We start from the raw sequence: 24,039 nt of genomic DNA, 5'->3' as shown, positions 1-24,039 counted from the left end.
TTGTGGTACATGTTTGTTCCCTCTCAGCAGGGAGATTCTCCAATCATGACTGCTATTTTTGTTGTACCATTGAGTGTGATTTTGTTGGATGGGCACCACCACTCCCAGCATTCTGACTATTGGAGATAGTAGGAAAGACTTCTTTTTTTTGCAAGGTGCTTCTTTTGATTGATACCGTTATCACTTATATTCATCAATTTCACAGTGGAGTAATGTATTTGAATCGTGAAATGTTGTTAAGTGTTTGTTCTTTACAGCAGGGTCATCTGGTTGTATGGCCACAAAGCAGATTCACCATTGAATGGGTTTTTTGTGCATATGGGACGCCACATACATCTTACTGAATAACGGATGTTCAGAATGTGATAAATCTTCTTGATTAGGTATCCCCTTCATTTGCTTTGTATGTTTAAAAATTTCATTCCAATGGTCACTAAATATAATCAATGTGCTGCACAAATTGTGGTACTTGTTTGTTCCTTCTCAGCAGGGAGATTCTCCAATCATGACTGCTATTTTTGTTGTACCATTGAGTGTGACTTTGTTGGAGGGGCACCACCACTCCCAGCATTCTGACTATTGGAGATATTAGGAAAGGCTTCTTTCTTTTGCTAGGTGCTTCTTTTGATTGATACCGTTATCACTTATATTCATCAATTTCACAGTGGAGTAATGTATTTGAATCGTGAAATGTTGTTAAGTGTTTGTTCTTTACAGCAGGGTCATCTGGTTGTATGGCCACAAAGCAGATTCACCATTGAATGGGTTTTTTGTGCATATGGTTCTTCACATGCACCTTACTGAATAACGGATGTTCTGAATGAGATAAAACTTCTTGATTAGGAATCTCCTTCATTTGCTTTATATGTTTAAATATTTTATTCCAATGGTCATAAAATATAATCAGTGTGCTGCACAAATTGTGGTACATGTTTGTTCCCTCTCAGCAGGGAGATTCTCCAATCATGACTGCTATTTTTGTTGTACCATTGAGTGTGATTTTGTTGGATGGGCACCACCACTCCCAGCATTCTGACTATTGGAGATATTAGGAAAGACTTCTTTTTTTTGCAAGGTGCTTCTTTTGATTGATACCGTTATCACTTATATTCATCAATTTCACAGTGGAGTAATGTATTTGAATCGTGAAATGTTGTTAAGTGTTTGTTCTTTACAGCAGGGTCATCTGGTTGTATGGCCACAAAGCAGATTCACCATTGAATGGGTTTTTTGTGCATATGGGACGCCACATACATCTTACTGAATAAAGGATGTTCAGAATGTGATAAATCTTCTTGATTAGGTATCCCCTTCATTTGCTTTGTATGTTTAAAAATTTCATTCCAATGGTCACTAAATATAATCAATGTGCTGCACAAATTGTGGTACATGTTTGTTCCGTCTCAGCAGGGAGATTCTCCAATCATGACTGCTATTTTTGTTGTACCATTGAGTGTGACTTTGTTGGAGGGGCACCACCACTCCCAGCATTCTGACTATTGGAGATAGTAGGAAAGACTTCTTTTTTTTGCAAGGTGCTTCTTTTGATTGATACCGTTATCACTTATATTCATCAATTTCACAGTGGAGTAATGTATTTGAATCGTGAAATGTTGTTAAGTGTTTGTTCTTTACAGCAGGGTCATCTGGTTGTATGGCCACAAAGCAGATTCACCATTGAATGGGTTTTTTGTGCATATGGTTCTTCACATGCACCTTACTGAATAACGGATGTTCTGAATGAGATAAAACTTCTTGATTAGGAATCTCCTTCATTTGCTTTATATGTTTAAAAATTTTATTCCAATGGTCATAAAATATAATCAATGTGCTGCACAAATTGTGGTACATGTTTGTTCCCTCTCAGCAGGGAGATTCTCCAATCATGACTGCTATTTTTGTTGTACCATTGAGTGTGATTTTGTTGGATGGGCACCACCACTCCCAGCATTCTGACTATTGGAGATAGTAGGAAAGACTTCTTTCTTTTGCTAGGTGCTTCTTTTGATTGATACCGTTATCACTTATATTCATCAATTTCACAGTGGAGTAATGTTTTTGAATCGTTAAATGTGGTTAAGTGTTTGTTCTTTACAGCAGGGTCATCTGGTTGTATGGCCACAAAGCAGATTCACCATTGAATGGGTTTTTTGTGCATACGGGACGCCACATACATCTTACTGAATAACGGATGTTCAGAATGTGATAAATCTTCTTGATTAGGAATCTCCTTCATTTGCTTTATATGTTTAAAAATTTTATTCCAATGGTCATAAAATATAATCAATGTGCTGCACAAATTGTGGTACATGTTTGTTCCCTCTCAGCAGGGAGATTCTCCAATCATGACTGCTATTTTTGTTGTACCATTGAGTGTGATTTTGTTGGATGGGCACCACCACTCCCAGCATTCTGACTATTGGAGATATTAGGAAAGACTTCTTTCTTTTGCTAGGTGCTTCTTTTGATTGATTCCGTTATCACTTATATTCATCAATTTCACAGTGGAATAATGTATTTGAATCGTGAAATGTGGTTAAGTGTTTGTTATTTACAGCAGGGTCATCTGGTTGTATGGCCAGAAAGCAGATTCACCATTGAATGGGTTTTTTGTGCATATGTGACTTCACATGCACCTTACTGAATAACGGATGTTCTGAATGAGATAAAACTTCTTGATTAGGAATCTCCTTCATTTGCTTTATATGTTTAAAAATCTTATTCCAATGGTCACAAAATATAATCAATGTGCTGCACAAATTGTGGTACATGTTTGTTCCCTCTCAGCAGGGAGATTCTCCAATCATGACTGCTATTTTTGTTGTACCATTGAGTGTGATTTTGTTGGATGGGCACCACCACTCCCAGCATTCTGACTATTGGAGATATTAGGAAAGACTTCTTTCTTTTGCTAGGTGCTTCTTTTGATTGATACCGTTATCACTTATATTCATCAATTTCACAGTGGAGTAATGTATTTGAATCGTGAAATGTGGTTAAGTGTTTGTTCTTTACAGTAGGGTCTTCTGGTTGTATGGCCAGAAGGCAGATTCACCATTGAATGGGTTTTTTCATCATATGGGACTTCACATGCACCTTACTGAATAACGGATGTTCAGAATGAGATAAATCTTCTTGATTAGGTATCCCCTTCATTTGCTTTATATGTTTAAAAATTTCATTCCAATGGTCACTAAATATAATCAATGTGCTGCACAAATAGTGGTACATGTTTCTTCCCTCTCAGCAGAGAGATTCTCCAATCATGACTGCTATTTTTGTTGTACCATTGAGTGTGATTTTGTTGGATGGGCACCACCACTCCCAGCATTCTGACTATTGGAGATATTAGGAAAGACTTCTTTCTTTTGCTAGGTGCTTCTTTTGATTGATACCGTTATCACTTATATTCATCAATTTCACAGTGGAGTATTGTATTTGAATCGTGAAATGTGGTTAAGTGTTTGTTCTTTACAGCAGGGTCATCTGGTTGTATGGCCACAAAGCAGATTCACCATTGAATGGGTTTTTTGTGCATATGTGACTTCACATGCACCTTACTGAATAACGGATGTTCTGAATGAGATAAAACTTCTTGATTAGGAATCTCCTTCATTTGCTTTATATGTTTAAAAATTTTATTCCAATGGTCACTAAATATAATCAATGTGCTGCACAAATAGTGGTACATGTTTGTTCCCTCTCAGCAGGGAGATTCTCCAATCATGACTGCTATTTTTGTTGTACCATTGAGTGTGATTTTGTTGGATGGGCACCACCACTCCCAGCATTCTGACTATTGGAGATATTAGGAAAGACTTCTTTCTTTTGCTAGGTGCTTCTTTTGATTGATTCCGTTATCACTTATATTCATCAATTTCACAGTGGAATAATGTATTTGAATCGTGAAATGTGGTTAAGTGTTTGTTATTTACAGCAGGGTCATCTGGTTGTATGGCCAGAAAGCAGATTCACCATTGAATGGGTTTTTTGTGCATATGTGACTTCACATGCACCTTACTGAATAACGGATGTTCTGAATGAGATAAAACTTCTTGATTAGGAATCTCCTTCATTTGCTTTATATGTTTAAAAATTTCATTCCAATGGTCACTAAATATAATCAATGTGCTGCACAAATTGTGGTACATGTTTCTTCCCTCTCAGCAGGGAGATTCTCCAATCATGACTGCTATTTTTGTTGTACCATTGAGTGTGACTTTGTTGGAGGGGCACCACCACTCCCAGCATTCTGACTATTGGAGATAGTAGGAAAGACGTCTTTTTTTTGCAAGGTGCTTCTTTTGATTGATACCGTTATCACTTATATTCATCAATTTCACAGTGGAGTAATGTATTTGAATCGTGAAATGTTGTTAAGTGTTTGTTCTTTACAGCAGGGTCATCTGGTTGTATGGCCACAAAGCAGATTCACCATTGAATGGGTTTTTTGTGCATATGGTTCTTCACATGCACCTTACTGAATAACGGATGTTCTGAATGAGATAAAACTTCTTGATTAGGAATCTCCTTCATTTGCTTTATATGTTTAAAAATTTTATTCCAATGGTCATAAAATATAATCAATGTGCTGCACAAATTGTGGTACATGTTTGTTCCCTCTCAGCAGGGAGATTCTCCAATCATGACTGCTATTTTTGTTGTACCATTGAGTGTGATTTTGTTGGATGGGCACCACCACTCCCAGCATTCTGACTATTGGAGATAGTAGGAAAGACTTCTTTCTTTTGCTAGGTGCTTCTTTTGATTGATACCGTTATCACTTATATTCATCAATTTCACAGTGGAGTAATGTTTTTGAATCGTTAAATGTGGTTAAGTGTTTGTTCTTTACAGCAGGGTCATCTGGTTGTATGGCCACAAAGCAGATTCACCATTGAATGGGTTTTTTGTGCATACGGGACGCCACATACATCTTACTGAATAACGGATGTTCAGAATGTGATAAATCTTCTTGATTAGGAATCTCCTTCATTTGCTTTATATGTTTAAAAATTTTATTCCAATGGTCATAAAATATAATCAATGTGCTGCACAAATTGTGGTACATGTTTGTTCCCTCTCAGCAGGGAGATTCTCCAATCATGACTGCTATTTTTGTTGTACCATTGAGTGTGATTTTGTTGGATGGGCACCACCACTCCCAGCATTCTGACTATTGGAGATATTAGGAAAGACTTCTTTCTTTTGCTAGGTGCTTCTTTTGATTGATTCCGTTATCACTTATATTCATCAATTTCACAGTGGAATAATGTATTTGAATCGTGAAATGTGGTTAAGTGTTTGTTATTTACAGCAGGGTCATCTGGTTGTATGGCCAGAAAGCAGATTCACCATTGAATGGGTTTTTTGTGCATATGTGACTTCACATGCACCTTACTGAATAACGGATGTTCTGAATGAGATAAAACTTCTTGATTAGGAATCTCCTTCATTTGCTTTATATGTTTAAAAATCTTATTCCAATGGTCACAAAATATAATCAATGTGCTGCACAAATTGTGGTACATGTTTGTTCCCTCTCAGCAGGGAGATTCTCCAATCATGACTGCTATTTTTGTTGTACCATTGAGTGTGATTTTGTTGGATGGGCACCACCACTCCCAGCATTCTGACTATTGGAGATATTAGGAAAGACTTCTTTCTTTTGCTAGGTGCTTCTTTTGATTGATACCGTTATCACTTATATTCATCAATTTCACAGTGGAGTAATGTATTTGAATCGTGAAATGTGGTTAAGTGTTTGTTCTTTACAGTAGGGTCTTCTGGTTGTATGGCCAGAAGGCAGATTCACCATTGAATGGGTTTTTTCATCATATGGGACTTCACATGCACCTTACTGAATAACGGATGTTCAGAATGAGATAAATCTTCTTGATTAGGTATCCCCTTCATTTGCTTTATATGTTTAAAAATTTCATTCCAATGGTCACTAAATATAATCAATGTGCTGCACAAATAGTGGTACATGTTTCTTCCCTCTCAGCAGAGAGATTCTCCAATCATGACTGCTATTTTTGTTGTACCATTGAGTGTGACTTTGTTGGAGGGGCACCACCACTCCCAGCATTCTGACTATTGGAGATATTAGGAAAGACTTCTTTCTTTTGCTAGGTGCTTCTTTTGATTGATACCGTTATCACTTATATTCATCAATTTCACAGTGGAGTACTGTATTTGAATCGTTAAATGTGGTTAAGTGTTTGTTCTTTACAGCAGGGTCATCTGGTTGTATGGCCACAAAGCAGATTCACCATTGAATGGGTTTTTTGTGCATACGGGACGCCACATACATCTTACTGAATAACGGATGTTCAGAATGTGATAAATCTTCTTGATTAGGTATCCCCTTCATTTCCTTTATATGTTTAAAAATTTTATTCCAATGGTCACTAAATATAATCAATGTGCTGCACAAATTGTGGTACATGTTTCTTACCTCTCAGCAGGGAGATTCTCCAATCATGACTGCTATTTTTGTTGTACCATTGAGTGTGATTTTGTTGGATGGGCACCACCACTCCCAGCATTCTGACTATTGGAGATATTAGGAAAGACTTCTTTCTTTTGCTAGGTGCTTCTTTTGATTGATACCGTTATCACTTATATTCATCAATTTCACAGTGGAGTATTGTATTTGAATCGTGAAATGTGGTTAAGTGTTTGTTCTTTACAGCAGGGTCATCTGGTTGTATGGCCACAAAGCAGATTCACCATTGAATGGGTTTTTTGTGCATATGTGACTTCACATGCACCTTACTGAATAACGGATGTTCTGAATGAGATAAAACTTCTTGATTAGGAATCTCCTTCATTTGCTTTATATGTTTAAAAATTTTATTCCAATGGTCACTAAATATAATCAATGTGCTGCACAAATAGTGGTACATGTTTGTTCCCTCTCAGCAGGGAGATTCTCCAATCATGACTGCTATTTTTGTTGTACCATTGAGTGTGATTTTGTTGGATGGGCACCACCACTCCCAGCATTCTGACTATTGGAGATATTAGGAAAGACTTCTTTCTTTTGCTAGGTGCTTCTTTTGATTGATTCCGTTATCACTTATATTCATCAATTTCACAGTGGAATAATGTATTTGAATCGTGAAATGTGGTTAAGTGTTTGTTATTTACAGCAGGGTCATCTGGTTGTATGGCCAGAAAGCAGATTCACCATTGAATGGGTTTTTTGTGCATATGTGACTTCACATGCACCTTACTGAATAACGGATGTTCTGAATGAGATAAAACTTCTTGATTAGGAATCTCCTTCATTTGCTTTATATGTTTAAAAATTTTATTCCAATGGTCATAAAATATAATCAATGTGCTGCACAAATTGTGGTACATGTTTCTTCCCTCTCAGCAGGGAGATTCTCCAATCATGACTGCTATTTTTGTTGTACCATTGAGTGTGACTTTGTTGGAGGGGCACCACCACTCCCAGCATTCTGACTATTGGAGATATTAGGAAAGACTTCTTTCTTTTGCTAGGTGCTTCTTTTGATTGATTCCGTTATCACTTATATTCATCAATTTCACAGTGGAATAATGTATTTGAATCGTGAAATGTGGTTAAGTGTTTGTTATTTACAGCAGGGTCATCTGGTTGTATGGCCAGAAAGCAGATTCACCATTGAATGGGTTTTTTGTGCATATGTGACTTCACATGCACCTTACTGAATAACAGATGTTCTGAATGAGATAAAACTTCTTGATTAGGAATCTCCTTCATTTGCTTTATATGTTTAAAAATTTTATTCCAATGGTCACTAAATATAATCAATGTGCTGCACAAATAGTGGTACATGTTTGTTCCCTCTCAGCAGAGAGATTCTCCAATCATGACTGCTATTTTTGTTGTACCATTGAGTGTGACTTTGTTGGAGGGGCACCACCACTCCCAGCATTCTGACTATTGGAGATATTAGGAAAGACTTCTTTCTTTTGCTAGGTGCTTCTTTTGATTGATACCGTTATCACTTATATTCATCAATTTCACAGTGGAGTACTGTATTTGAATCGTTAAATGTGGTTAAGTGTTTGTTCTTTACAGCAGGGTCATCTGGTTGTATGGCCACAAAGCAGATTCACCATTGAATGGGTTTTTTGTGCATACGGGACGCCACATACATCTTACTGAATAACGGATGTTCAGAATGTGATAAATCTTCTTGATTAGGTATCCCCTTCATTTGCTTTGTATGTTTAAAAATTTCATTCCAATGGTCACTAAATATAATCAATGTGCTGCACAAATTGTGGTACTTGTTTGTTCCTTCTCAGCAGGGAGATTCTCCAATCATGACTGCTATTTTTGTTGTACCATTGAGTGTGACTTTGTTGGAGGGGCACCACCACTCCCAGCATTCTGACTATTGGAGATATTAGGAAAGGCTTCTTTCTTTTGCTAGGTGCTTCTTTTGATTGATACCGTTATCACTTATATTCATCAATTTCACAGTGGAGTAATGTATTTGAATCGTGAAATGTTGTTAAGTGTTTGTTCTTTACAGCAGGGTCATCTGGTTGTATGGCCACAAAGCAGATTCACCATTGAATGGGTTTTTTGTGCATATGGTTCTTCACATGCACCTTACTGAATAACGGATGTTCTGAATGAGATAAAACTTCTTGATTAGGAATCTCCTTCATTTGCTTTATATGTTTAAATATTTTATTCCAATGGTCATAAAATATAATCAATGTGCTGCACAAATTGTGGTACATGTTTCTTCCCTCTCAGCAGGGAGATTCTCCAATCATGACTGCTATTTTTGTTGTACCATTGAGTGTGATTTTGTTGGATGGGCACCACCACTCCCAGCATTCTGACTATTGGAGATAGTAGGAAAGACTTCTTTTTTTTGCAAGGTGCTTCTTTTGATTGATACCGTTATCACTTATATTCATCAATTTCACAGTGGAGTAATGTATTTGAATCGTGAAATGTTGTTAAGTGTTTGTTCTTTACAGCAGGGTCATCTGGTTGTATGGCCACAAAGCAGATTCACCATTGAATGGGTTTTTTGTGCATATGGGACGCCACATACATCTTACTGAATAACGGATGTTCAGAATGTGATAAATCTTCTTGATTAGGTATCCCCTTCATTTGCTTTGTATGTTTAAAAATTTCATTCCAATGGTCACTAAATATAATCAATGTGCTGCACAAATTGTGGTACTTGTTTGTTCCTTCTCAGCAGGGAGATTCTCCAATCATGACTGCTATTTTTGTTGTACCATTGAGTGTGACTTTGTTGGAGGGGCACCACCACTCCCAGCATTCTGACTATTGGAGATATTAGGAAAGGCTTCTTTCTTTTGCTAGGTGCTTCTTTTGATTGATACCGTTATCACTTATATTCATCAATTTCACAGTGGAGTAATGTATTTGAATCGTGAAATGTTGTTAAGTGTTTGTTCTTTACAGCAGGGTCATCTGGTTGTATGGCCACAAAGCAGATTCACCATTGAATGGGTTTTTTGTGCATATGGTTCTTCACATGCACCTTACTGAATAACGGATGTTCTGAATGAGATAAAACTTCTTGATTAGGAATCTCCTTCATTTGCTTTATATGTTTAAATATTTTATTCCAATGGTCATAAAATATAATCAGTGTGCTGCACAAATTGTGGTACATGTTTGTTCCCTCTCAGCAGGGAGATTCTCCAATCATGACTGCTATTTTTGTTGTACCATTGAGTGTGATTTTGTTGGATGGGCACCACCACTCCCAGCATTCTGACTATTGGAGATATTAGGAAAGACTTCTTTTTTTTGCAAGGTGCTTCTTTTGATTGATACCGTTATCACTTATATTCATCAATTTCACAGTGGAGTAATGTATTTGAATCGTGAAATGTTGTTAAGTGTTTGTTCTTTACAGCAGGGTCATCTGGTTGTATGGCCACAAAGCAGATTCACCATTGAATGGGTTTTTTGTGCATATGGGACGCCACATACATCTTACTGAATAAAGGATGTTCAGAATGTGATAAATCTTCTTGATTAGGTATCCCCTTCATTTGCTTTGTATGTTTAAAAATTTCATTCCAATGGTCACTAAATATAATCAATGTGCTGCACAAATTGTGGTACATGTTTGTTCCGTCTCAGCAGGGAGATTCTCCAATCATGACTGCTATTTTTGTTGTACCATTGAGTGTGACTTTGTTGGAGGGGCACCACCACTCCCAGCATTCTGACTATTGGAGATAGTAGGAAAGACTTCTTTTTTTTGCAAGGTGCTTCTTTTGATTGATACCGTTATCACTTATATTCATCAATTTCACAGTGGAGTAATGTATTTGAATCGTGAAATGTTGTTAAGTGTTTGTTCTTTACAGCAGGGTCATCTGGTTGTATGGCCACAAAGCAGATTCACCATTGAATGGGTTTTTTGTGCATATGGTTCTTCACATGCACCTTACTGAATAACGGATGTTCTGAATGAGATAAAACTTCTTGATTAGGAATCTCCTTCATTTGCTTTATATGTTTAAAAATTTTATTCCAATGGTCATAAAATATAATCAATGTGCTGCACAAATTGTGGTACATGTTTGTTCCCTCTCAGCAGGGAGATTCTCCAATCATGACTGCTATTTTTGTTGTACCATTGAGTGTGATTTTGTTGGATGGGCACCACCACTCCCAGCATTCTGACTATTGGAGATAGTAGGAAAGACTTCTTTCTTTTGCTAGGTGCTTCTTTTGATTGATACCGTTATCACTTATATTCATCAATTTCACAGTGGAGTAATGTTTTTGAATCGTTAAATGTGGTTAAGTGTTTGTTCTTTACAGCAGGGTCATCTGGTTGTATGGCCACAAAGCAGATTCACCATTGAATGGGTTTTTTGTGCATACGGGACGCCACATACATCTTACTGAATAACGGATGTTCAGAATGTGATAAATCTTCTTGATTAGGAATCTCCTTCATTTGCTTTATATGTTTAAAAATTTTATTCCAATGGTCATAAAATATAATCAATGTGCTGCACAAATTGTGGTACATGTTTGTTCCCTCTCAGCAGGGAGATTCTCCAATCATGACTGCTATTTTTGTTGTACCATTGAGTGTGATTTTGTTGGATGGGCACCACCACTCCCAGCATTCTGACTATTGGAGATATTAGGAAAGACTTCTTTCTTTTGCTAGGTGCTTCTTTTGATTGATTCCGTTATCACTTATATTCATCAATTTCACAGTGGAATAATGTATTTGAATCGTGAAATGTGGTTAAGTGTTTGTTATTTACAGCAGGGTCATCTGGTTGTATGGCCAGAAAGCAGATTCACCATTGAATGGGTTTTTTGTGCATATGTGACTTCACATGCACCTTACTGAATAACGGATGTTCTGAATGAGATAAAACTTCTTGATTAGGAATCTCCTTCATTTGCTTTATATGTTTAAAAATCTTATTCCAATGGTCACAAAATATAATCAATGTGCTGCACAAATTGTGGTACATGTTTGTTCCCTCTCAGCAGGGAGATTCTCCAATCATGACTGCTATTTTTGTTGTACCATTGAGTGTGATTTTGTTGGATGGGCACCACCACTCCCAGCATTCTGACTATTGGAGATATTAGGAAAGACTTCTTTCTTTTGCTAGGTGCTTCTTTTGATTGATACCGTTATCACTTATATTCATCAATTTCACAGTGGAGTAATGTATTTGAATCGTGAAATGTGGTTAAGTGTTTGTTCTTTACAGTAGGGTCTTCTGGTTGTATGGCCAGAAGGCAGATTCACCATTGAATGGGTTTTTACATCATATGGGACTTCACATGCACCTTACTGAATAACGGATGTTCAGAATGAGATAAATCTTCTTGATTAGGTATCCCCTTCATTTGCTTTATATGTTTAAAAATTTCATTCCAATGGTCACTAAATATAATCAATGTGCTGCACAAATAGTGGTACATGTTTCTTCCCTCTCAGCAGAGAGATTCTCCAATCATGACTGCTATTTTTGTTGTACCATTGAGTGTGACTTTGTTGGAGGGGCACCACCACTCCCAGCATTCTGACTATTGGAGATATTAGGAAAGACTTCTTTCTTTTGCTAGGTGCTTCTTTTGATTGATACCGTTATCACTTATATTCATCAATTTCACAGTGGAGTACTGTATTTGAATCGTTAAATGTGGTTAAGTGTTTGTTCTTTACAGCAGGGTCATCTGGTTGTATGGCCACAAAGCAGATTCACCATTGAATGGGTTTTTTGTGCATACGGGACGCCACATACATCTTACTGAATAACGGATGTTCAGAATGTGATAAATCTTCTTGATTAGGTATCCCCTTCATTTCCTTTATATGTTTAAAAATTTTATTCCAATGGTCACTAAATATAATCAATGTGCTGCACAAATTGTGGTACATGTTTCTTACCTCTCAGCAGGGAGATTCTCCAATCATGACTGCTATTTTTGTTGTACCATTGAGTGTGATTTTGTTGGATGGGCACCACCACTCCCAGCATTCTGACTATTGGAGATATTAGGAAAGACTTCTTTCTTTTGCTAGGTGCTTCTTTTGATTGATACCGTTATCACTTATATTCATCAATTTCACAGTGGAGTATTGTATTTGAATCGTGAAATGTGGTTAAGTGTTTGTTCTTTACAGCAGGGTCATCTGGTTGTATGGCCACAAAGCAGATTCACCATTGAATGGGTTTTTTGTGCATATGTGACTTCACATGCACCTTACTGAATAACGGATGTTCTGAATGAGATAAAACTTCTTGATTAGGAATCTCCTTCATTTGCTTTATATGTTTAAAAATTTTATTCCAATGGTCACTAAATATAATCAATGTGCTGCACAAATAGTGGTACATGTTTGTTCCCTCTCAGCAGGGAGATTCTCCAATCATGACTGCTATTTTTGTTGTACCATTGAGTGTGATTTTGTTGGATGGGCACCACCACTCCCAGCATTCTGACTATTGGAGATATTAGGAAAGACTTCTTTCTTTTGCTAGGTGCTTCTTTTGATTGATTCCGTTATCACTTATATTCATCAATTTCACAGTGGAATAATGTATTTGAATCGTGAAATGTGGTTAAGTGTTTGTTATTTACAGCAGGGTCATCTGGTTGTATGGCCAGAAAGCAGATTCACCATTGAATGGGTTTTTTGTGCATATGTGACTTCACATGCACCTTACTGAATAACGGATGTTCTGAATGAGATAAAACTTCTTGATTAGGAATCTCCTTCATTTGCTTTATATGTTTAAAAATTTCATTCCAATGGTCACTAAATATAATCAATGTGCTGCACAAATTGTGGTACATGTTTCTTCCCTCTCAGCAGGGAGATTCTCCAATCATGACTGCTATTTTTGTTGTACCATTGAGTGTGATTTTGTTGGATGGGCACCACCACTCCCAGCATTCTGACTATTGGAGATATTAGGAAAGACTTCTTTCTTTTGCTAGGTGCTTCTTTTGATTGATTCCGTTATCACTTATATTCATCAATTTCACAGTGGAATAATGTATTTGAATCGTGAAATGTGGTTAAGTGTTTGTTATTTACAGCAGGGTCATCTGGTTGTATGGCCAGAAAGCAGATTCACCATTGAATGGGTTTTTTGTGCATATGTGACTTCACATGCACCTTACTGAATAACGGATGTTCTGAATGAGATAAAACTTCTTGATTAGGAATCTCCTTCATTTGCTTTATATGTTTAAAAATCTTATTCCAATGGTCACAAAATATAATCAATGTGCTGCACAAATTGTGGTACATGTTTGTTCCCTCTCAGCAGGGAGATTCTCCAATCATGACTGCTATTTTTGTTGTACCATTGAGTGTGATTTTGTTGGATGGGCACCACCACTCCCAGCATTCTGACTATTGGAGATATTAGGAAAGACTTCTTTCTTTTGCTAGGTGCTTCTTTTGATTGATACCGTTATCACTTATATTCATCAATTTCACAGTGGAGTAATGTATTTGAATCGTGAAATGTGGTTAAGTGTTTGTTCTTTACAGTAGGGTCTTCTGGTTGTATGGCCAGAAGGCAGATTCACCATTGAATGGGTTTTTTCATCATATGGGACTTCACATGCACCTTACTGAATAACGGATGTTCAGAATGAGATAAATCTTCTTGATTAGGTATCCCCTTCATTTGCTTTATATGTTTAAAAATTTCATTCCAATGGTCACTAAATATAATCAATGTGCTGCACAAATAGTGGTACATGTTTCTTCCCTCTCAGCAGAGAGATTCTCCAATCATGACTGCTATTTTTGTTGTACCATTGAGTGTGACTTTGTTGGAGGGGCACCACCACTCCCAGCATTCTGACTATTGGAGATATTAGGAAAGACTTCTTTCTTTTGCTAGGTGCTTCTTTTGATTGATACCGTTATCACTTATATTCATCAATTTCACAGTGGAGTACTGTATTTGAATCGTTAAATGTGGTTAAGTGTTTGTTCTTTACAGCAGGGTCATCTGGTTGTATGGCCACAAAGCAGATTCACCATTGAATGGGTTTTTTGTGCATACGGGACGCCACATACATCTTACTGAATAACGGATGTTCAGAATGTGATAAATCTTCTTGATTAGGTATCCCCTTCATTTCCTTTATATGTTTAAAAATTTTATTCCAATGGTCACTAAATATAATCAATGTGCTGCACAAATTGTGGTACATGTTTCTTACCTCTCAGCAGGGAGATTCTCCAATCATGACTGCTATTTTTGTTGTACCATTGAGTGTGATTTTGTTGGAGGGGCACCACCACTCCCAGCATTCTGACTATTGGAGATATTAGGAAAGACTTCTTTCTTTTGCTAGGTGCTTCTTTTGATTGATACCGTTATCACTTATATTCATCAATTTCACAGTGGAGTACTGTATTTGAATCGTGAAATGTGGTTAAGTGTTTGTTCTTTACAGCAGGGTCATCTGGTTGTATGGCCACAAAGCAGATTCACCATTGAATGGGTTTTTTGTGCATACGGGATGCCACATACATCTTACTGAATAACGGATGTTCAGAATGTGATAAATCTTCTTGATTAGGTATCCCCTTCATTTCCTTTATATGTTTAAAAATTTTATTCCAATGGTCACTAAATATAATCAATGTGCTGCACAAATAGTGGTACATGTTTCTTCCCTCTCAGCAGAGAGATTCTCCAATCATGACTGCTATTTTTGTTGTACCATTGAGTGTGACTTTGTTGGAGGGGCACCACCACTCCCAGCATTCTGACTATTGGAGATATTAGGAAAGACTTCTTTCTTTTGCTAGGTGCTTCTTTTGATTGATACCGTTATCACTTATATTCATCAATTTCACAGTGGAGTACTGTATTTGAATCGTGAAATGTGGTTAAGTGTTTGTTCTTTACAGCAGGGTCATCTGGTTGTATGGCCACAAAGCAGATTCACCATTGAATGGGTTTTTTGTGCATACGGGACGCCACATACATCTTACTGAATAACGGATGTTCAGAATGTGATAAATCTTCTTGATTAGGTATCCCCTTCATTTCCTTTATATGTTTAAAAATTTTATTCCAATGGTCACTAAATATAATCAATGTGCTGCACAAATTGTGGTACATGTTTCTTACCTCTCAGCAGGGAGATTCTCCAATCATGACTGCTATTTTTGTTGTACCATTGAGTGTGATTTTGTTGGAGGGGCACCACCACTCCCAGCATTCTGACTATTGGAGATATTAGGAAAGACTTCTTTCTTTTGCAAGGTGCTTCTTTTGATTGATACCGTTATCACTTATATTCATCAATTTCACAGTGGAGTAATGTTTTTGAATCGTGAAATGTGGTTAAGTGTTTGTTCTTTACAGCAGGGTCATCTGGTTGTATGGCCACAAAGCAGATTCACCATTGAATGGGTTTTTTGTGCATATGTGACTTCACATGCACCTTACTGAATAACGGATGTTCTGAATGAGATAAAACTTCTTGATTAGGAATCTCCTTCATTTGCTTTATATGTTTAAAAATCTTATTCCAATGGTCACAAAATATAATCAATGTGCTGCACAAATTGTGGTACATGTTTGTTCCCTCTCAGCAGGGAGATTCTCCAATCATGACTGCTATTTTTGTTGTACAATTGAGTGTGATTTTGTTGGATGGGCACCACCACTCCCAGCATTCTGACTATTGGAGATATTAGGAAAGACTTCTTTCTTTTGCTAGGTGCTTCTTTTGATTGATACCGTTATCACTTATATTCATCAATTTCACAGTGGAGTAATGTATTTGAATCGTGAAATGTGGTTAAGTGTTTGTTCTTTACAGCAGGGTCATCTGGTTGTATGGCCACAAAGCAGATTCACCATTGAATGGGTTTTTTGTGCATATGGGACGCCACATACATCTTACTGAATAACGGATGTTCAGAATGTGATAAATCTTCTTGATTAGGAATCCCCTTCATTTGCTTTATATGTTTAAAAATTTCATTCCAATGGTCACTAAATATAATCAATGTGCTGCACAAATAGTGGTACATGTTTGTTCCCTCTCAGCAGGGAGATTCTCCAATCATGACTGCTATTTTTGTTGTACCATTGAGTGTGACTTTGTTGGAGGGGCACCACCACTCCCAGCATTCTGACTATTGGAGATATTAGGAAAGACTTCTTTCTTTTGCTAGGTGCTTCTTTTGATTGATACCGTTATCACTTATATTCATCAATTTCACAGTGGAGTAATGTTTTTGAATCGTTAAATGTGGTTAAGTGTTTGTTCTTTACAGCAGGGTCATCTGGTTGTATGGCCACAAAGCAGATTCACCATTGAATGGGTTTTTTGTGCATATGTGACTTCACATGCACCTTACTGAATAACGGATGTTCTGAATGAGATAAAACTTCTTGATTAGGAATCTCCTTCATTTGCTTTATATGTTTAAAAATCTTATTCCAATGGTCACAAAATATAATCAATGTGCTGCACAAATTGTGGTACGTGTTTGTTCCCTCTCAGCAGGGAGATTCTCCAATCATGACTGCTATTTTTGTTGTACCATTGAGTGTGATTTTGTTGGATGGGCACCACCACTCCCAGCATTCTGACTATTGGAGATATTAGGAAAGACTTCTTTCTTTTGCTAGGTGCTTCTTTTGATTGATACCGTTATCACTTATATTCATCAATTTCACAGTGGAGTAATGTATTTGAATCGTGAAATGTGGTTAAGTGTTTGTTCTTTACAGTAGGGTCTTCTGGTTGTATGGCCAGAAGGCAGATTCACCATTGAATGGGTTTTTTCATCATATGGGACTTCACATGCACCTTACTGAATAACGGATGTTCAGAATGAGATAAATCTTCTTGATTAGGTATCCCCTTCATTTGCTTTATATGTTTAAAAATTTTATTCCAATGGTCACTAAATATAATCAATGTGCTGCACAAATTGTGGTACATGTTTCTTCCCTCTCAGCAGGGAGATTCTCCAATCATGACTGCTATTTTTGTTGTACCATTGAGTGTGATTTTGTTGGATGGGCACCACCACTCCCAGCATTCTGACTATTGGAGATATTAGGAAAGACTTCTTTCTTTTGCTAGGTGCTTCTTTTGATTGATACCGTTATCACTTATATTCATCAATTTCACAGTGGAGTAATGTTTTTGAATCGTTAAATGTGGTTAAGTGTTTGTTCTTTACAGCAGGGTCATCAGGTTGTATGGCCACAAGGCAGATTCACCATTGAATGGGTTTTTTGTGCATATGGTTCTTCACATGCACCTTACTGAATAATGGATGTTCAGAATGTGATAAATCTTCTTGATTAGGTATCTCCTTCATTTGCTTTATATGTTTAAAAATTTTATTCCAATGGTCACTAAATATAATCAATGTGCTGCACAAATTGTGGTACATGTTTCTTCCCTCTCAGCAGGGAGATTCTCCAATCATGACTGCTATTTTTGTTGTACAATTGAGTGTGATTTTGTTGGATGGGCACCACCACTCCCAGCATTCTGACTATTGGAGATATTAGGAAAGACTTCTTTCTTTTGCTAGGTGCTTCTTTTGATTGATTCCGTTATCACTTATATTCATCAATTTCACAGTGGAATAATGTATTTGAATCGTGAAATGTGGTTAAGTGTTTGTTATTTACAGCAGGGTCATCTGGTTGTATGGCCAGAAAGCAGATTCACCATTGAATGGGTTTTTTGTGCATATGTGACTTCACATGCACCTTACTGAATAACGGATGTTCAGAATGAGATAAAACTTCTTGATTAGGTATCTCCTTCATTTGCTTTATATGTTTAAAAATTTTATTCCAATGGTCATAAAATATAATCAATGTGCTGCACAAATTGTGGTACATGTTTGTTCCCTCTCAGCAGGGAGATTCTCCAATCATGACTGCTATTTTTGTTGTACAATTGAGTGTGATTTTGTTGAATGGGCACCACCACTCCCATCATTCTGACTATTGGAGATATTAGGAAAGACTTCTTTCTTTTGTTAGGTGCTTCTTTTGATCGATACCGTTATCACTTATATTCATCAATTTCACAGTGGAGTAATGTATTTGAATCGTGAAATGTGGTTAAGTGTTTGTTCTTTACAGCAGGGTCATCTGGTTGTATGGCCACAAAGCAGATTCACCATTGAATGGGTTTTTTGTGCATATGGGACGCCACATACATCTTACTGAATAACGGATGTTCAGAATGTGATAAATCTTCTTGATTAGGTATCCCATTCATTTGCTTTATATGTTTAAAAATTTCATTCCAATGGTCACTAAATATAATCAATGTGCTGCACAAATTGTGGTACATGTTTCTTCCCTCTCAGCAGGGAGATTCTCCAATCATGACTGCTATTTTTGTTGTACAATTGAGTGTGATTTTGTTGGATGGGCACCACCACTCCCAGCATTCTGACTATTGGAGATATTAGGAAAGACTTCTTTTTTTTGCTAGGTGCTTCTTTTGATTGATACCGTTATCACTTATATTCATCAATTTCACAGTGGAGTACATTATTTGAATCGTTAAATGTGGTTAATTGTTTGTTCTTTACAGCAGGGTCATCTGGTTGTATGGCCTCAAAGCAGATTCACCATTGAATGGGTTTTTTGTGCATATGGTTCTTCACATGCACCTTACTGAATAACGGATGTTCAGAATGAGATAAATCTTCTTGATTAGGTATCACCTTCATTTGCTTTATATGTTTAAAAATTTTATTCCAGTGGTCACTAAATATAATCAATGTGCTGCACAAATTGTGGTACATGTTTCTTCCCTCTCAGCAGGGAGATTCTCCAATCATGACTGCTATTTTTGTTGTACAATTGAGTGTGATTTTGTTGGATGGGCACCACCACTCCCAGCATTCTGACTATTGGAGATATTAGGAAAGACTTCTTTCTTTTGCTAGGTGCTTCTTTTGATTGATTCCGTTATCACTTATATTCATCAATTTCACAGTGGAATAATGTATTTGAATCGTGAAATGTGGTTAAGTGTTTGTTATTTACAGCAGGGTCATCTGGTTGTATGGCCAGAAAGCAGATTCACCATTGAATGGGTTTTTTGTGCATATGTGACTTCACATGCACCTTACTGAATAACGGATGTTCAGAATGAGATAAAACTTCTTGATTAGGTATCTCCTTCATTTGCTTTATATGTTTAAAAATTTTATTCCAATGGTCATAAAATATAATCAATGTGCTGCACAAATTGTGGTACATGTTTGTTCCCTCTCAGCAGGGAGATTCTCCAATCATGACTGCTATTTTTGTTGTACAATTGAGTGTGATTTTGTTGAATGGGCACCACCACTCCCATCATTCTGACTATTGGAGATATTAGGAAAGACTTCTTTCTTTTGTTAGGTGCTTCTTTTGATCGATACCGTTATCACTTATATTCATCAATTTCACAGTGGAGTAATGTATTTGAATCGTGAAATGTGGTTAAGTGTTTGTTCTTTACAGCAGGGTCATCTGGTTGTATGGCCACAAAGCAGATTCACCATTGAATGGGTTTTTTGTGCATATGGGACGCCACATACATCTTACTGAATAACGGATGTTCAGAATGTGATAAATCTTCTTGATTAGGTATCCCCTTCATTTGCTTTATATGTTTAAAAATTTCATTCCAATGGTCACTAAATATAATCAATGTGCTGCACAAATTGTGGTACATGTTTCTTCCCTCTCAGCAGGGAGATTCTCCAATCATGACTGCTATTTTTGTTGTACAATTGAGTGTGATTTTGTTGGATGGGCACCACCACTCCCAGCATTCTGACTATTGGAGATATTAGGAAAGACTTCTTTTTTTTGCTAGGTGCTTCTTTTGATTGATACCGTTATCACTTATATTCATCAATTTCACAGTGGAGTACATTATTTGAATCGTTAAATGTGGTTAATTGTTTGTTCTTTACAGCAGGGTCATCTGGTTGTATGGCCTCAAAGCAGATTCACCATTGAATGGGTTTTTTGTGCATATGGTTCTTCACATGCACCTTACTGAATAACGGATGTTCAGAATGAGATAAATCTTCTTGATTAGGTATCACCTTCATTTGCTTTATATGTTTAAAAATTTTATTCCAGTGGTCACTAAATATAATCAATGTGCTGCACAAATTGTGGTACATGTTTCTTCCCTCTCAGCAGGGAGATTCTCCAATCATGACTGCTATTTTTGTTGTACAATTGAGTGTGATTTTGTTGGATGGGCACCACCACTCCCAGCATTCTGACTATTGGAGATAGTAGGAAAGACTTCTTTCTTTTGCTAGGTGCTTCTTTTGATTGATACCGTTATCACTTATATTCATCAATTTGACAGTGGAATAATGTATTTGAATCGTGTAATGTGGTTAAGTGTTTGTTCTTTACAGCAGGTTCATCTGGTTGTATGGCCAGAAAGCAGATTCCCCATTGAATGGGTTTTTTGTGCATATGTGACTTCACATGCACCTTACTGAATAACGGATGTTCAGAATGTGATAAAACTTCTTGATTAGGTATCTCCTTCATTTGCTTTATATGTTTAAAAATTTTATTCGAATGGTCATAAAATATAATCAATGTGCTGCACAAATTGTGGTACATGTTTGTTCCCTCTCAGCAGGGAGATTCTCCAGTCATGACTGCTATTTTTGTTGTACCATTGAGTGTGATTTTGTTGGATGGGCACCACCACTCCCAGCATTCTGACTATTGGAGATATTAGGAAAGACTTCTTTCTTTTGCAAGGTGCTTCTTTTGATTGATACCGTTATCACTTATATTCATCAATTTCACAGTGGAGTAATGTATTTGAATCGTGAAATGTGGTTAAGTGTTTGTTCTTTACAGCAGGGTCATCTGGTTGTATGGCCACAATGCAGATTCACCATTGAATGGGTTTTTTGTGCATATGGGACGCTACATACATCTTACTGAATAACGGATGTTCAGAATGTGATAAATCTTCTTGATTAGGTATCCCCTTCATTTGCTTTATATGTTTAAAAATTTCATTCCAATGGTCACTAAATATAATCAATGTGCTGCACAAATTGTGGTACATGTTTCTTCCCTCTCAGCAGGGAGATTCTGCATTTATGACTGCTATTTTTGTTGTACAATTGAGTGTGATTTTGTTGGATGGGCACCACAACTCCCAGCATTCTGACTATTGGAGATATTAGGAAAGACTTCTTTCTTTTGCTAGGTGCTTCTTTTGATTGATAACGTTATCACTTATATTCATCAATTTCACAGTGGAATAATGTATTTGAATCGTGAAATGTGGTTAAGTGTTTGTTCTTTACAGCAGGGTCATCTGGTTGTATGGCCAGAAAGCAGATTCACCATTGAATGGGTTTTTTGTGCATATGTGACTTCACATGCACCTTACTGATAACGGATGTTCAGAATGAGATAAAACTTCTTGATTAGGTATCTCCTTCATTTGCTTTATATGTTTAAAAATTTTATTCCAATGGTCATAAAATATAATCAATGTGCTGCACAAATTGTGGTACATGTTTCTTCCCTCTCAGCAGGGAGATTCTCCAATCATGACTGCTATTTTTGTTGTACCATTGAGTGTGACTTTGTTGGAGGTGTGCTGTACTTCCAGCATCACGTGTCGGGATTGTGGACGTCCTTCGCATCCTGATACTCCATGTGCCCCGCCTCCTATCTGTGTTGACTGCGGAGAACACCATTCCCCCTGCTCGACGGACTGTAGGATCTTCCAGAAAGAAAGGAAGATAATGGAATATAAGACCCTGGACCGCCTGTCCTTCACCGAGGCAAGGCGGAAATTTGAGCGGCTACATCCTGTGCCAATGCCAACTAGTTATGCCGCTGCTGCAACACCAGTTCGATCTCAGCTCGGTTAGCATTCACCGGCCCCCTTGGTTGTGGGGGGCACTTCACTCCCTGTTGCTCCTGCTCCATCTACTTCAGGAGCAACACCACCCCAACCACCGGGGACATCTGTTCCCCCTTCACAGCCGGAGAAGCGTGAGCCTTCTTCGGCTCCTCTCGCCCGGAAGGGGACCCTTGGGGCCCTCCCATCCCAGGCTTTGCCCAGTGCCAAAGCGGACACCCGCAAGTTTGTCAAACAACCACCGGTCGCTGGTCGTAGGGCGTCACGGTCGTCTTCAGTCCCAGAGTCTGACCCAGTGAGGCCCTCCCAGCCAGAACCACCTAAGGCTCAGCGCGCTAAGCAGTCGAGGAAAAAGGCTCCCAAGCATCCTGAAATTGCGGTGGCACCTGTCCCACCGCAACCTTCTCCCTCTGTGTCCGAAGATGAGGTGGAGATCCTGGCGTCCGCTGAGGACATGGATCTCGCCAGTCCCTCGGATGCAATAGATAGCTGTTGTCCAGGTGGTGACTCAGTAGCAGCAGGGGCCCCGGAGGCGTAATCTGCCTCCCCAGTCCCTTCACGCCTTTCCCATCCATAGCTAATACCATCCTCCAGTGGAACTGCAGCGGTTTCTTCCACCATCTAGCTGAGCTCCGCCAACTTCTCAGCCGTCATCCTTTCCTTTGCATTGCTCTGCAGGAAACTTGGTTTCCAGCAATGCGAACCCCCGCCCTCCATGGCTATCGGGGTTGTTTTAAGAACCGGGCAGCTTATGCACGGGTGTCTGGTGGCGTCTGCATATATGTCCTTAACTCTCTTCACAGCGAGTTTGTACCTCTACACACAGCTTTAGAGGCTGTCGCTGTTCGGGTGTGGACGCCACAGGCTATCACCGTCTGCAGTATTTACCTTCCACCTGATGGTGCTGTCGCGCAGCATGTCTTGGCTGCTCTGATAGCCCAACTGCCGCCACCTTTTTTGCTGCTGGGCGATTTCAATGCCCACAACCCTCTATGGGGTGGGACTGTCTCCGATGTTCGCGGTCGGGCCGTGGAGCATGTGTTGGCTCAGCTCGACCTTAGCCTCTTGAACACTGGTGCTCCCACGCATTTCAGTGTGGTCCATGGCTCGTTCTCGGCCATCGATCTCTCTATTTGCAGCCCTGGACTTGTCCCATCCCTCCACTGGAGAGTGCATCCTGACCTGTGTGGTAGTGACCATTTTCCCATCTATTTGTCACTGCGCCAGTGTCATTCTTCTGGGCGCCTGCCCCGCTGGGCTCTCCACAGGGCTGACTGGCCAGCTTTTACTTCCGCTGCAACCATTGAGTCTCCCCCGCAGGGTGACATTGACGAGGTGGTCCGTGTTTTAACCACGTCCATCATTTCAGCGGCCGAGGCTTCCATCCCCCGCTCTTCTGGCCTCCCTCGGCGGAAGGCTGTCCCCTGGTGGTCGCCAGAGATTGCTGAGGCTATTCGCGACCGTAGGCGGGCTCTCCAGCGTCATAGGCGGCACCCGTCTCTGGAGACCCTCATCGCCTTTAAGAGGCTCCGTGCCTTCGCCCGCCGTCTTATTGCACGGCGTAAGCAGGAGTGCTGGGAGCGGTATGTTTCCTCCTT

Source organism: Schistocerca cancellata, chromosome 11, assembly GCF_023864275.1.
Source record: "Schistocerca cancellata isolate TAMUIC-IGC-003103 chromosome 11, iqSchCanc2.1, whole genome shotgun sequence".
Classification (NCBI taxonomy): domain Eukaryota; kingdom Metazoa; phylum Arthropoda; class Insecta; order Orthoptera; family Acrididae; genus Schistocerca; species Schistocerca cancellata.
Note: the sequence above shows the minus strand (reverse complement) of the source record.